This window comes from Neopsephotus bourkii, unplaced genomic scaffold (assembly GCF_033783945.1).
Source record: "Neopsephotus bourkii isolate Nb327-2 ecotype Australia unplaced genomic scaffold, CSIRO-AGI_Nbou_v1 NB_1574, whole genome shotgun sequence".
Taxonomy (NCBI): domain Eukaryota; kingdom Metazoa; phylum Chordata; class Aves; order Psittaciformes; family Psittacidae; genus Neopsephotus; species Neopsephotus bourkii.
The window spans coordinates 6559754-6574556 of record NW_026902050.1 but is presented as its reverse complement, the minus strand read 5'-3'; the positions used below and the strand labels follow the sequence as shown (position 1 = coordinate 6574556).

The 14803-nt window shown below is 37.1% G+C and overlaps 1 long non-coding RNA gene across 1 annotated transcript in view; it reads right to left on the bottom strand.

Annotated features, from left to right (window-relative positions):
* Window positions 1-2686, bottom strand: part of LOC133222193 (uncharacterized) — a 400427-nt gene extending 397741 nt beyond the window's left edge. Inside the window, exon 1 of the long non-coding RNA XR_009728223.1 lies at window positions 2388-2686. This is a non-coding gene — a long non-coding RNA (uncharacterized LOC133222193). The remainder of the gene's footprint in view (window positions 1-2387) is intronic.
* Window positions 2687-14803: the final 12117 nt, after the last annotated feature.

Below are 14803 nucleotides of genomic sequence, written 5' to 3'. Positions count from 1 at the left end.
GAAAAGAAAACATAACATTCACCTAGGAAAACCTGAACAGACATTAAACATAAAATCTTGCTTTGAGCCTGCACTCCAAAATCCAAGCAAAAGCCCATACCACTAACAACTTGAGAATTTGTCTATTTACTATTTCCATAACCCTCCCACAGTGGAAAACCAGATTAATCTGAGCCAAAAGAACGCATTCTTATTTGCATAACAGTAGTCCCGAAAAAAAGTCCCTCAGACTATCAGGTATAGGACAAAACAGAAAATTAAACTAACATAAACAATTTTTGGCACTTTTACAGCATTTTTGTGACTTACTTTCCAGTATTTTTCCAAAGCTGCTGTAAGTCTGTCTAGTAATACCTAAAACTAGGCCCCAAAAATCCTTACAGTTTAAAACAAACAATTCCTTTTGGAAGAACTGATTCTCAAATACCAGGTAAATCTCTATGACACTTAATTTCTCATGGTTAGCTAGAACATCACTGTAACTTAACCCAGTTTCTATATTGAGAGCAGCATTTAGTGGTATATGCATTACTAGGAAGATACTCTCAGGTCTGTGTACATCTTTTCTCTCTTTATGATATCTTTTACACCCTTGGTAATACCTCAGAACTTTAAAAACAACACATCTCCTTCAGCGATTTCTACTAAAATAAGAGATTTACTTGGTAAACACAAGGTAAGACAGATCTGTACAAGAAAATTGGAGAAAAATAAAGTTATAGTAAGTTTCTCTGCTAAGCTGATCTTTATAAATGGCTTTTAGTATTCAAACTGTTTTTATCATGTTCTTAAAATACCAATTTAGAAGCACTACCTTTTGCATTACACTGTAATATGCCATAATTTCATTGATTACACATCAGTGATAAAATTCAGGCACATATTAGGATGTGAGATAAAGAAATACATTGCCTTATTTATTGAATGTTTAGTGCAATAATTAGTACTGAAAAGATCATATGGAAAGATGTTTCAGTGTCTATATTTTTTTCCAGAAATGTGCCTATGTTGAAAATTTGGATGATATGATGCTTATTTTTTATCTGCATCACCATAGCCATTATTCTTTCCAGGTAAAGTGGCAGTTGAGTGCCTGGTCCTACAATGTTGATTTCTTAATACTAAAATTAAGCTTCAAACATTATCTCTGTATCTGCTCCTTGTCAGCCTGTCCATGACCTCTGCTGGGATACCTCTTTGCTGTATCTCTTCCAGCTGTGAAATTCTGTGGTTATTTCTCCTCTTGCATCTGATTCTTTATCTCTGCCTTCCTGTTTCGAGATTACCTCTAGCTTTCTTCAGTGCCCAGCCATGAGGGTGCTGCATGACCAGCTCCACTGCCATGTCCATGGCCCTGCCTGTGTTGAAAACAAAGCTGTGCAGCAGGAAGGGATGGACCAGTGCAACCACTATATTATTAAACTGAGTGGGCTGAATGAAAAAGAATCTAAAAATATCATCTGTGCACACTGACTCATAAAAATACATGAAGGATTTCCCCTGATATACATTCAGACACAGATTGTGTTTACCTCTCTAGGATGTGAAGCTGATTATTCATCATCAGTATCTCACTGGTAACAGAAGTTTCAGTTTCCACCCGCATGCAGTGAAATGATATTATGATCACATCAGCATATTTTATTATTACTGTTACATCAAATCATCCTCCCTAGGTACATGTAAACATTTTTTTTTTCTTCCACTGAAATAGCTCACTGGGTGGCCTTTTTACAAAATAATGAAGAATAAAGGTGTTCACGTAGATTTGTGTCAAAAACTATTAATCCTCCAAGGAATAAAATGAAACAGCATCTCTGTGCACCTGCAATAAAATCTGCATGACTGTTCTGATATCACTAAATCCCTAATCAAATAAAAGGGAGTTAGCATCGTTAAATAGAATCATCCTGAAAGGCAGTGATAGAACACATTCACCCTTCTGTTCAACCCTTAAGGATATACAGAAACATAATTTTACGCAATATCAAACAAAACTTCAGACTGCCCAACATTAAACTTAAAAAAATCTACAACACCAAGAAGCACCTTCAAACATATAGCAAAAATCAGTACAATTGTGGAATTTAACACAGTGACTGAGTTATTTCCATACTAATGATAATGGGAGCTTCATACAAAGATTATGTATATGTGTCGTGGTTTAAGCCCAGCCAGCAACCCAGAACCACGCAGCCGCTTGCTCACACTCTCCCCTTCCTCCCCCCATTCCCAGAGGGATGGGGAGGAAAATCAAAAGAATGTAACTCCTACAGGGTGAGGTAAGAACAGTCCAGTAACTAAGGTATAACACAAACCCACTACTGCTGCCACCAATAATACTGATAAGGGAAATAACAAGGGAAGAGAATACAACCCCTCACCACCCACCAATTGATACCCAGCCCGACCTGAGCAGTGATTTAACCCTTCTGGGTAACTGCCCCCAGTTTATATAGTGGGCATGACGTGTTGTGATATGGAATACTTCTTTGTCTAGCTTGGGTCAGGTGTCCTGTCTCTGCTTCCTCCCGGCTTCCCCTTCTCCCTGGTAGAGCATGAGACTTAGAAAGTCCTTGGTCAGAGTAAACATTACTGAGCAACAACCAAAAACACTGGTGTTATCAGCACTGTTCCCAGGCTGAAAGTCAAAAACACAGCGCTGCACCAGCTACTAAGAAGAGAAAAATGATTGCTACTGCTGCACCCAGGACAATATGCAGCTACATAAAGTCACCAAGGTCCAAGCCTAAATTATTCCTTTACTTTGACCCAGGATCTCCAAGACTCTTGAGTAATGGAGTTGTTGTGACAATAAAAGCCTACAAACAAGAGAAGGTTTTAGGCCAGTGAATTCTGAGGCTTGAAAATGCTTTTGAAAAGCTCATTAAGGAACGGAAATTCAGAAGTCTCTTGACTCCACTGGTAACAGAAATTCAGACAGGTACTACTGTCCCAAAGAGCACACTTGCCTCTTTTGATAACCCTCAAAGCAGAGAATCCAACTACTCCCTATCTTGAACTGTCTCACCAATTAACATAATCGAGATTAAATTTCAAGACAATGTTCTGAATTAAATTAGCTCTGCTGTTGCATCTACCTTCAGGGATGTTTCTCCAGCTCTGACAATTTCCAGTGAAGCAGCATCTTTAGCCATTGTCTGTAAACCATTTCTGTCTTTCACTACCCTGTTAGAAGCCTTTCTTCCTAATATTCAGTCAAGATTTTTTATAATTATAATTATAATTGTAATTCAGTCAAGATTTTTTATAATTTATAATTATTAATCACCCTAACAATCAAGACTTTAGGTCCCTTCTAATACCTAAACGGGCTGACAAGACAGAGAGAAGCTTTTGACAAGGGCATATAGGGATAGGACAAGGGGGAATGGCTTTAAACTGAAAGAGGGGAGATTTAGATTAGATATAAGGAAGAAATTCTTTACTATGAGGGTGGTGAGGCAGCCAGAACAGGCTGCTGAGAGAAATTGTTGATGCCCCATCCCTGGCAGTGTTCATGGCCAGGCTGAACGGGGCTTTGAGCAACCTGGTCTAGTGAAAGGTGTCCCTGCCTATGACAGGTAGGTTGGAAGTAGATGAGTTCTAAGGTCTCTTCAAACTCGAACCATTCTGTAATTCTATGAATAGATCATTGTCTGCTATTGTAAAAGCCCTTCATGTATCTGACAGCTTTCCTGCAACTTTCTCAAGACTGATAACCCTTGCATTCAATACATGAAACACCCTCTGCCAACTACTACTCATGTACTGTTCCTTTCAATGCATATATATGCAAGAATTCACATGCAGGCATACAGCATAGAGACTGAAAATGAAATAAATCTTGCTTTATGAAGCACATACTTGTGTTCAGACTGAGAACAATAATTCATTGTTGACATTCCAGGTAACTTGAAGAGCTCAAGTATGAACAAGGCTAACAATACGATCCCTGAAACTGGAGAAAGCAAAACTCGGTACATGCTCAATGCTGTCACTTAGAAACTGCATCCACAAATTACACAAAAGCATTCCTGAGAAAAGTTTTCTGTTTGAACATGAACACCAACCAGTAATTTTTTTTCCCATAACACCTGTGATTTTTTTAATTACAGCTTTATATCCAAATGCAAATTCATTATTACACTGTCATTTTAATAATGAAATGAAATAAATAATGGTGGATTGTTTGGACTGTAACACCTAAACAGTAGACTTAAAAATGTTGTTCATCTAAAAAGCAATTAAAGCTTTCCCCATCTATAGATATTTAGATTTTCTGGGAATGACAGTTATTGGTAAAATGAATACCAATAGACCAATAGACAGTAAACCTGCAAAACACCAAAATGAGTGCTTTGCATTGACTGACAAAAAGCACTTTTCAGTACCCATTTACCTGAATCCTGAGTGTAAATATGACAATATATCACCCAATGCCACAAATAAAATCTATTATATAATAAAATAGAACTAAATTTTCAGCCCAATTTTTAACTTTCTAAGCCCATTTATTCCACTGTTTACTTCCTTAATCAGTTTCTTGTCCATGAAAGCCCACTCTTAGTGATTACTCTTAGTTTTCTTAATAGCCACTTCAGATTTTTAAAGCCCAAAATAAATTATATATATCACTTCTCAGTTATCTGCTATTGTTGACACCCTGAAAGAAAGAAAATTTCCCTTGGGGATTGCTGCAATTTGTCCTTATAATATGTTCATTATAACTCTATACTTATTTTTCAGCTATTTTACCAATATATGGGATGTAAGACCCACTGGTTTATAACCCCCAAGTTCAACCCTGGCATGTATTTTAAAGGTAAAGTAAACATAGTTTTCCTTCCTGTTGTCCAGCTTTTAACAATAAAGTGGTTCAAGAAACTAATTGTTTAGTTTCTGGAAAAACCTTGAGAAATAGCTGTCTTTATTTCAGAAAATATACATGAATAACACCGCTGGTTGTCTTTTGTAGTTTTAATCTGCTGAATCCCTCATTGTGCCACCAACACAGAGCATAGGCACTAGGGCTATATTCCTAGGACAAAATGTGATTATTACGGAAGGATGCAGAATAGATTATCTGCATTTTTAATCAACAGTTTAAATGTTAAACAATCTGTATTTACCATTGAAACATGGTGTTTACTGTTTTATCCCTTGTGGAGTAGAATTAAATTTTATATACATGAAAGCAATTTCATTTGTTTGCATCAAGACATACACTAGTGTAAAATTCAAAATAACGATATTGTGCACAATGATCCAGACAGGATTTAAATGTTTTTAACAACTCTGTGTTAAATAACACATCATTTTATTAGTATTGAAAATGAAAATCAGGAGATAGCTCAAGCAAAAGTGAAAGACAGTTTGATTAAAACCCATGTCTCTTCACATTTCCTCTGGAGTAAATCTGTTCATTTCAGTGGGGTTAAATAAATCAAATATGTGATAAATTAAGTATATCTCTCTCACATCCTCTAACCACATGATTTAAACTCATGTGACTTAAGAGTGTATGTTTACAGGAAGAACTGACTGTTCTTGCTTGCCTCCTCACAGAAACCTGACACATTTTGCTGCCTTTGTTGTTGTTTTGTATGTGTGACCCTTTGTAAAATTTGGGTACATCTGGGACACAAAATCAATCACTAGTGAGATCCACCTTTCACTCTTTGTCCTTATGGAAGTCCACTGTGCTTCCAAGTGTCAAGCACAGAGGTAAAACAAAACATGGATGTCTGCAGTGGAATAAGATTATGTTTGCCATTTTTAAAGTTCTTCCTGTAGATTTTGTTATTAAAGTGTATGTAGGGTATGAAAATGTCCTGTGTTCATACAAATGTCAAAAAAGAATACACTGCTGAATTCTCCTCCTTTCCCCATCTCCACACAGCTGGGTCCAGATACAGAAAAATAAAGAATAAATATAGCCAAAGATATAAATATATCTTTGTAGAATTATCATAATAGAGCTCTATAATGACTACATGATCAGTTTTGATATGTAACACAAATCTGATGTACCATTTTTCTCCAAAGTTAATTATGAACCATTAGAAAGACTGAAATAAAATCTCATACAGCTTTCCTTTCAGCTTTTCTGAGCAAATATGGAAAATATAAATCACTTTAGGGGACTGCTACAGTGTAACAGACACTGTGTAAGTTTGGGTTCTTTTTTTAACTAGTCTAGTGTCTCTAAATCACATGATTTTGTTGTTCCATCTGGAAGCACTACAAGCTAACAGATGTAAATTACCTTAGTGCCTACAAACATCTTCTGCTAAAATGTATTAAAACTAACAGGTATATGAATAGACATTTCACAAGTGTGAGGAAAATGTGATACTTACATTGGAAAAGCATTAATAAGTTACAAAAAATCAAAATAGAAAGAGAAAAGTAAAATACCTCCTCCCAGATAGTAGCCCTTGGTATATTTAAATTCAACTGCTTTGTATGCTAACACATCTCCTTGGACTTTAGGAGGAAATTATCAATATTGCTGAAGCTACAGAAAATCCCCTTTTTTTTTAGCTCACATCTTCTGAAATCCAGAAAGAGGTGCTGCTCTCTTCCCTCTCTCTTTTAAATCAGAGAGAAGAAGGGTGTTTCAAAAGAACCAGGCGTTTGTTTGATTTTTTAAAGAAAAGCTCAAGAAGGTAGAATAAGCAAATTACACTTCCCTCTATTTTCTTATCACAATACCTCAACTCAGGTCTGTGAGGAATCCTTTTCAGCCCTCAGCCATGTCCCGTAATACTTGAATGCTTAATTTAAATTTTACTGTGGATGGAGAAATGGGAACAGAGAAAAAGGACAGTCGATAGAAGGAAGAGGGAAGAAAAGTTGAAGGTATTTAAACTTCCACAAACATACTAAATGCATAAATGGTAAATTGATACATCTCTATATATACAGAGTGTCATCGATAACTTGTGACATTCTCAGCCACAAATATCAGAGAGAGTGAGACTTAAGGAATTGAGATTATTAATATTTAAATTATAAGTCTTAGAGGCAGATACATAATTCATGAGCATATCCATATGCATGTAAATAATATAATGAGTGATCCACAGCCCACCAAAGACCACCTAAGTTTGAGCTCCTCCTTCATAAGCACGCTGCCCCCTGACCATGCTGGGCAATGCCCTCTGAGTGTTTCTGCAGGAAGGCAGAGGTATTACTGATGGAACTGTGTTGGCAGCACACACAGAAGCTCACAAGAACAAAACCACTAGATAAAGGCAGTACTTATGCCAAGAGACACCAGTACTTGCTTGTATTTATGGCAAAAGATGCCACTTGCCTATATTTACAAAACAAAAAAGCAGTATTTGCATGGAAATGCCTGCAAATTATCACCTTCACAGTCTGTACAGTAAAGCAGGCAGCAGCTGCTGAGCAAGACTCAAACAAATTTTAACTCCACTCTTCCAATCCTTCCCTGTACTTCAGCAGTACCATGTCAGAATTCAGGGCTGCTCTAGAATCAGCTCCTACCTAAAATACCCTCGTATCATAGCTTTTAGAGCTGGAAAGATGTCATGCAACAAACTATCACAGCTGGTGGAGGTGATGCTCCACAGAGAGATTCCAAAAATTAGTCTTGGGGTGAAGCAGCTCCTTATATGTATGCAGTGTGTGGTGAAGCACCACTTTGCATGGCAAAGCACACCCTGGTGCTCCAGCAGCCAACCTCTGCCCCACTGGGTAAGGCTCTATTGGGATCTCGCAAAGGCAGCCTCTTTGCTGCTTCTCCTTCCAGCATTGTGAGCACACAACAGGACTTAAAACATGCTGTTTCAAAAATGTAACCTGTACCCCCTCAAGTGATGCAGTTAACATAACTTGTTGACTGATTTCCCTTCCATGTACCTAAAGCAATATTACTCTATTGAATATGCTTCACTAAGTACTTGTCTCACTCCTAGGATAAAATATCATTTTAATAACCTCAGTAGTAAACACAATACCTGCAAAAACCACTTGATATGGAAAGCGGTGCGGGATGAAAAGGATGCTGCACACTCCTTGGCACATACAACTTCTACCAAAACCACAGAAATGTCAGGGAAGAGGATGTCTGACCCTGCCAGCCATCCATGGGAAAGAATGAAGGGGCTCGGCTGGGTATGACTGAACCCTTAGACAAAGCCCACAAGCCAAGGGCCTGCTGTTATTCTTCACTCCCAGTGACTGAAGAGGCAGTTGTTTAGATGAACTTGGAGGAAAGCTTTGGCTTCTGAAATCTAAATAAAACAGTTGCACACCTGGGTTTTCCCTTTCCTTTATCCTGCTGGCCTCATCCCACTGAGCAGCCCCCCCAGCAGCTGTGGTTCCCTTCCAAACAGCCCAAAACTTCAGCAACCTGCAAAGTCCCTTTGGGGAAGTACTGATGATACAAGTCCTTGATTTTATTTAACATTCAGCTCTATTAGTTTATAACTGTCACACTGGGCTCTGTTATGCCACAAGATACTGTTCCTCTTTTATTTTATTTATTTATTTTTTAACCTCTTTGTGGGCTTTGTGGACCTGCTTTCCCGTTTATTTTTTTTTTTTTTGCTCTGGTGCAATTGCTTTGATTTTAGCAGGACTGTTGCAACATAATGCAAACTGGTTTATTTACATTAAAACATTAGCCTTTTTTAAAAAAGAAGAATGTTGTAGATTTGACCAGGGTGCAGGCCTACAGATTGTGCCAGGAAAGCATCCTGACGTAAATGCAATGTAGACACAGCTCCTGCGAGGTTAGCTGGGAGCTAAGATGTACTGACAATACATTTAAAAAGCTGATTTTACTTACAGACATAGATCAGCCATTCTGGATTTCCTTAATTTCTCACTCAGCTTCAAGCACAACACAAGGATAAGTTAGACTGTCCTTTCCTTTGCCACTGTCAGTTCACATTTACTAATTCATACGAAATAGTTTACCTTTATTTAAATGGAAATTACCTGCCTCAAAAAAATACCTTCAATGTGAGCCAAAAGCTGCTGTAGCTCAAGGAAAATTACAGTAACTTTATACACATTGCTGCTTTTTTTTTTTTCCTTCCCTGGTATGGTACTTTTATGTAAAAAAAGGAAACCCAAACCTTAGCTCCCATGCTAACCACTGAAATAGGAAGTAGGTTTTTTACTGAAATTTCTTTTTATCATGTTGTATCACCTACTTGTTCCCCAGAGTAAATTACCTGCAGAGATTGTATTAAAGAATTTCTGGGCACTGTTTTGAAGAGTAATAATGGCAATTTCACAGTGATTGCACAGTATTAACCATGCACCACATAAGAAAACTATCACAACAAAATCCAAATTGTTACTTTTCCAACACTGAATTTTATTTCTCTTAGGTTTACAATTAGTTATCACAAAAGTTTAATCAAAGTCTCAGTTTCTTCTTCCATTTTAAATATAGCAGAGTCAGAAGAAGACATAACCAATGAGTAAACTGGATTTGGCTTAGGACACAGGAAACTGAGGATAATTGAAAATCATTGTCCATTAGCAACTTTTATAATCATACAGTACTTTAGTTACTTTTAGAAGATATAATATTTAAATATGTGATTAGAAAATAAAAGTATTTTTCAGGTCTGTTAGAATGATAAATTCTTTAACCTGTGTGTTGGCAGGTTAAATGGTTACACTAGGATTCTAAGAGAAGCTGTTGTTCAAATAAGTGGAGATTGACCTGAGAGGAAAAATGTAAATGGGAAAGCATTACAAAACTACAGTATGAATGAATAATGCAGAGCCTTTTCAAATGAAGAAAAAACATCATGGATATACTGAGAATGTAAAGAGAAATACCTAAAGCTACAGGGAAATTAAAGACAGATTTAGGTTCTTCAGACCCTAGAAGAGTGAACAGGAGGGCTGAAAATAATATTTCAAATAAAAATAATGCAGAAAATGATAAGGCAATGTTTAGTTGGTTGTAGTTCTAACATTTCTTTGCAAAAAAGGACCCTGGTTCAGCAGCCAAATAATGATGCTCACGAGTGCTCTTCAATCAATTCAAACCCTGTTCTGCAGGCGAAGAAGTTAAAAATTGAGGTGTAGCAGAAATACGTAAGACTTATTTTGTTACAAGGTATGAAAGTTGGAAAACAGAGTCACTGAGTTAGGTGTTCCATCAAGAGAGGATGCCAAGAGCTGTCTGAACTGCTGCCACTTTCTCAAATGAAGTAACCCAATATTCAAAAGGTAAATGTAGGACCTCGAAAGCTTCAGCCAGCATAACCTGCAAACCAGTGAGAAAAGTGAAAAAACCTGGGAAAAATGATCTGTGCTCTCCCTCTACTTGGCAGACCGTTCAATCACTGCATTTTTAGAAACAGTTGTGCACAATCACCTACATTTTCTGTAGCGACAACAATTGGAAAGAAAGCTGCTATAACCTCAAGGAAGTTGGTCCTGATGGCTGTGCTCAGTGAATGACTTGCAATGACATTAGACAATGTAAGAATGTTTTTCCTCTGGGTCGTAGCTGTGCAGGTTTGTGTGACAAGTTGTGCATACCAGAACTGTCCTGGCATGCACAAAAGAGTAATTCCAGGTCCCAAGAGAACCTGAAAATCATAGGGAAGATAGCTAGTTTGGGGCTAATGGTTTTTGACTTGAACACTTCCAATTCCACCTTAGCTGTGCTTTAGGTATCCCATCTTTATATTGACTGGAAATATACTGGATTGTGTTCTGTGGAATATCCACTCAATCTTTGAGGAATGGCATTCTGTGGGGAAAAAAAAAAAAAAAAAAGGAACATTTAATGAACATTATTTCCACAAAAAGTCTTTTGTCTGCTGTTTTGGTTGACAGATGAAAAAACTACTCTTACATTTAGAGCTGCTAACTTGCATGCATATTTGCTCAATGTATATGAAACCAGACTGACTGTTATGGAGCTCTGCTATTTCAGTCCAATTCATCCATGTTTTCTCTTTTTTCTTCAGTATATTAGTTTTTAGCTGAATGAGTCTGAGTTGCCATTTGGAGTTTCTATGCTACAACTTTGATTCATGTGATAAAATAACAAATGCAGAAGACAACACCAAGAACTGTCTGTGAAAATGATGGTTTACTATTGTACTGCTTTTATTCTAAAAAAGATACTGAAATAATGAATCTATGGCACACAGAGAAATCCTGGACTAGATTTTTAAAATGTTAGAGCTCATTTTACAATATAGTTAATGAACTTTCATCTTCAAGTACACAGGACACCTAGGATGTCTTTAAACAGAATTCATAACCAAGCCTAAAAAAATATATATAATATTGTGGCTGTGCTTCACCCTCTCTCCTTCCCTGGATACATAATCTGTAAGGAACTGAGGACTAATTGCTAACTAATTTCCCATATAAACATACGCAATTCAAACTATGAACTAAATCTGGGACATTCTGTGAAGTTATGAAAATAAACAAATCAGTGTGCATCTTACAGGTGTCTAAAATAGAGATAAAATTCACCATCAGTGCGTAAGAGTTACAAGGCTATCCTTAAGCCTCTGCACACCAAAGTTGCAACAATAGCAAGGCAGTAGTGACTTGTGCTATTGCAGAAGTCATACCTCACAGTCTTTTTGCTATATTACCAGTTTAAGGGTAAAATTAGTTAATATGGCATTAGGTACGTACCAAATATATGAAAGATTAAGTGGACAGAATAGATTCCATTAACAAATTTAAATGCAGTTTAAAATTAGACAAATAGGTAAACTCACAAACACAGCATTTTAACTGATACTGCAAAGTCAAAGATGAAAACAGAAGACCAGAAGCCTAAAATTTTAGGTTTGTTGCTTATTGTAGTTTTGATACTGATATTTTTCAGGTTATTATGAAACTGACTCTACTTTTATTTCATGTAACAAACACAGGTAGGTTTTAATTGCCATGATTATCCTGAAAAAATGAATACCAACTTAAAGAAGAAAGCTATTATTATAGCTCACTTGGTCAGCCAAGTTCGCAGTGTGGGAGGATACCGAGCCAATGCAATTGTAAACACTGCAAGAGGGAGGGAGAGTCCACAGTGTATTGTTCAAGACCGAATGCATCTGTTCTACACAAAAACAATAAAAAGGAGAATTAAATGTAACACACGCTTACTTCAGAAGGTGGTCAACAGAACAATACCAAGAGTTTTATTCCAGAAGTACCCAGTGTCCTCTTTGCCTTGGAATTGCAAGCCAGCATTTTTATATTTCCAGTTTAAAAATAACTACTGAGATGTCAGAGCTTGCAGTCGGACATAAAATCCAAATTCCACTGTGATGGTTTGAGGGTTATTTGCAGAGAAAGGTTAATTGTTGATAGGTAAAGAACCCACATTGGTACTGACAGTGATACCAGTATATGCATATCTTATCTCACAGTTGGAGTCCACTAAAAAGGTGATAGATCCTTTATTAGCTAAGACACTTGTCTGGTTTTAAGCCTTCTTACACTGTGATAAAAAAACCTTATACAAATGCTGCTAACAATAGTTTGCACATGTGGGAACACATATTTACAAAGCATAATGGCTGGTCACTAGAGCACAGGATGATTGTTTTTTTTTTTTTTAGTTCATGCTCCACAGTAGCGTGTTTTCATTTTAATAAAAGTGTGTGTCCCTGAGCTATGATTAGCATGTGCATTTTCCAAGGTAAACTTTCCTACTTGAAGAGAATCCCCTAATAGCTTTCTCCATTTTACTATGCATTACCTTCTCTTCTGACATGACTTCTGTCTCCTCCATTGCATGACGTAGGCAGTGGACATAAAGCCAAGCAAAAAGTATCCTCATAAAAAAAAGGTTTCCATAAGGTATCAAACACTCTTGGAAAGCCGTTATCTCCTAAAGGTAAATACTCACTCAAGTGACTTTGGAAAGAATGCGCATAGCTGAAATCTAGATCTAAAAAAACCCAAAGGAAAAAAAAAAAATAAAAAAAATAAAAAGTTATAACCACCTAGAAAGGCTACAAAGTTTGGCTTTTTGAAGTTTCTAAGTCATCAATATTGAGTCAGTGCACCACTGCAGAGACAGGGATGGGAAATCAGCAAGTGGCATGAGCAGCGAATGGGTGAGGCAAACAAAATGTATATTGGGAAACGTGGGGAGCTCAGTCTTTGATGTCAAACGATCTTGCATCTGAAGCCTTTTGCTTGTCTGCCAGTTTATTTAACTACCTGAATGTAGTTTGAATACCTGAATGAAGCAGACCTAGCAAACTATTTCAGTAGGAAGCCGGTGGTGTTACCGCCACTAAGAATTGAGACATTATCACTGCTGAATCTTTGAACAACTTGCTGCTTAACTTTGATTTGTCATTTCTTTCTAGCACAAAGATGGAAGGAATCTTAGAGAGAGTTATCAGCTTGTCAAGACTGTGACTAATGAACAAAGGAGTCTGAAAAATGACTGAATGTGCCTCTTGTCCTTGGCAGCTTTGCTCCACATTGGGTGATGGCGGTGGCTGTGAGCTAGGACGTCTCATGTTCTGTACACTTGCTTCCTTTGTTGTGTGAAAAGGAACAACTACAAGTCCAGAACAAAGCGACCAAGTGAGATACTCAGGTTTGGGAAGCACTGCAAAATCATTTTGATGGATGAGCAGCACTCTCTGTGTCTCAAAATACTGGAAGATGAGCACAAGAGGAAAAACAAATGTGAAGCAATTACACAAGCATTACATATTCAGTCAGTTCCAGGTCATCTGGGGAGCAGCCTGCCCCCAGAGCAACCTGTAAGGAAGTATTTGAAGTGAGAGGTTTCCAGGACATGGCTGGGGAGGGCCAAAAGGCACAGTAGTAAGATGCTCATGTATGTGTAGGAGGGTCCCCTACGCAGATTGGAATGCCTCGTGGTACCTGTGAGATAGTATACTGCAAATGGCAATAGTCTCAGTGGGGGCACAATGGCAGTGTAATGGCAAAGTATTTCTACAGAACTAAAAAAAAAATACTTCTTAGCATAAACAGCTGTAAGATAACTTTAGAGTAACTCTACCAGTAGGAGATGAATACTTAAATCATTTCTCTGGAAATATTTCAAATCTTATTAACAAAGAAAAGCAGAAGGTTAAACATCTGAACATGAAGTAATGGCTAGATGAGTGATTAAGTGGATGGTTTTGCTTTTGAAGCTATCGGTTCATCTTGGATAAACAGATATTGTATAATACAGATTCATTCGTACTGAAAAACCTCTTAGGATGCAGACTGCTTATAGACATATAAAGCCAATACAAAGCTTGGTACAAATAATAGTTTCAGCAAGGAATGATTGAATAAGCCCATGACACACAAAATCACAATGACACAAATAAAATTAAGCAAAGACCATACACCACTTCCATTGTACATCTTTCAGTTCTAGGAGCTTAGGTAATATGATCCTTTTTGTTTACACTCAAGGAGTTTTTTTGACCTAGTTGGCTTTAGTAAATGCTGATGGAAAGTCTTCATGGGAATAGTGAAGGTCACTGATTCACATTTATACATGTACAATTTAGGAAGAATCAGTGAGCCAAAAGGAAGAAGTAAATAGTGTAAGTTCTGAAGAAAATGCCCATAAGTACTTACAGAGTAATGTGCTAACACACGAGTACTTCGTAGATGCTGGTCTTTATGAAACCAAATCCCACAAAAGAACAGGAAAATCATAATCACTAGTTTATAAACTAATAGCTTTTGTTCTTAAACAGTACCAGAAAACCAGACTTAAGTAAATGAAGTAGTATTTGTTTACAGAGTCAAAACACTGCAGTAATGCAAAAGAGAGAAACAA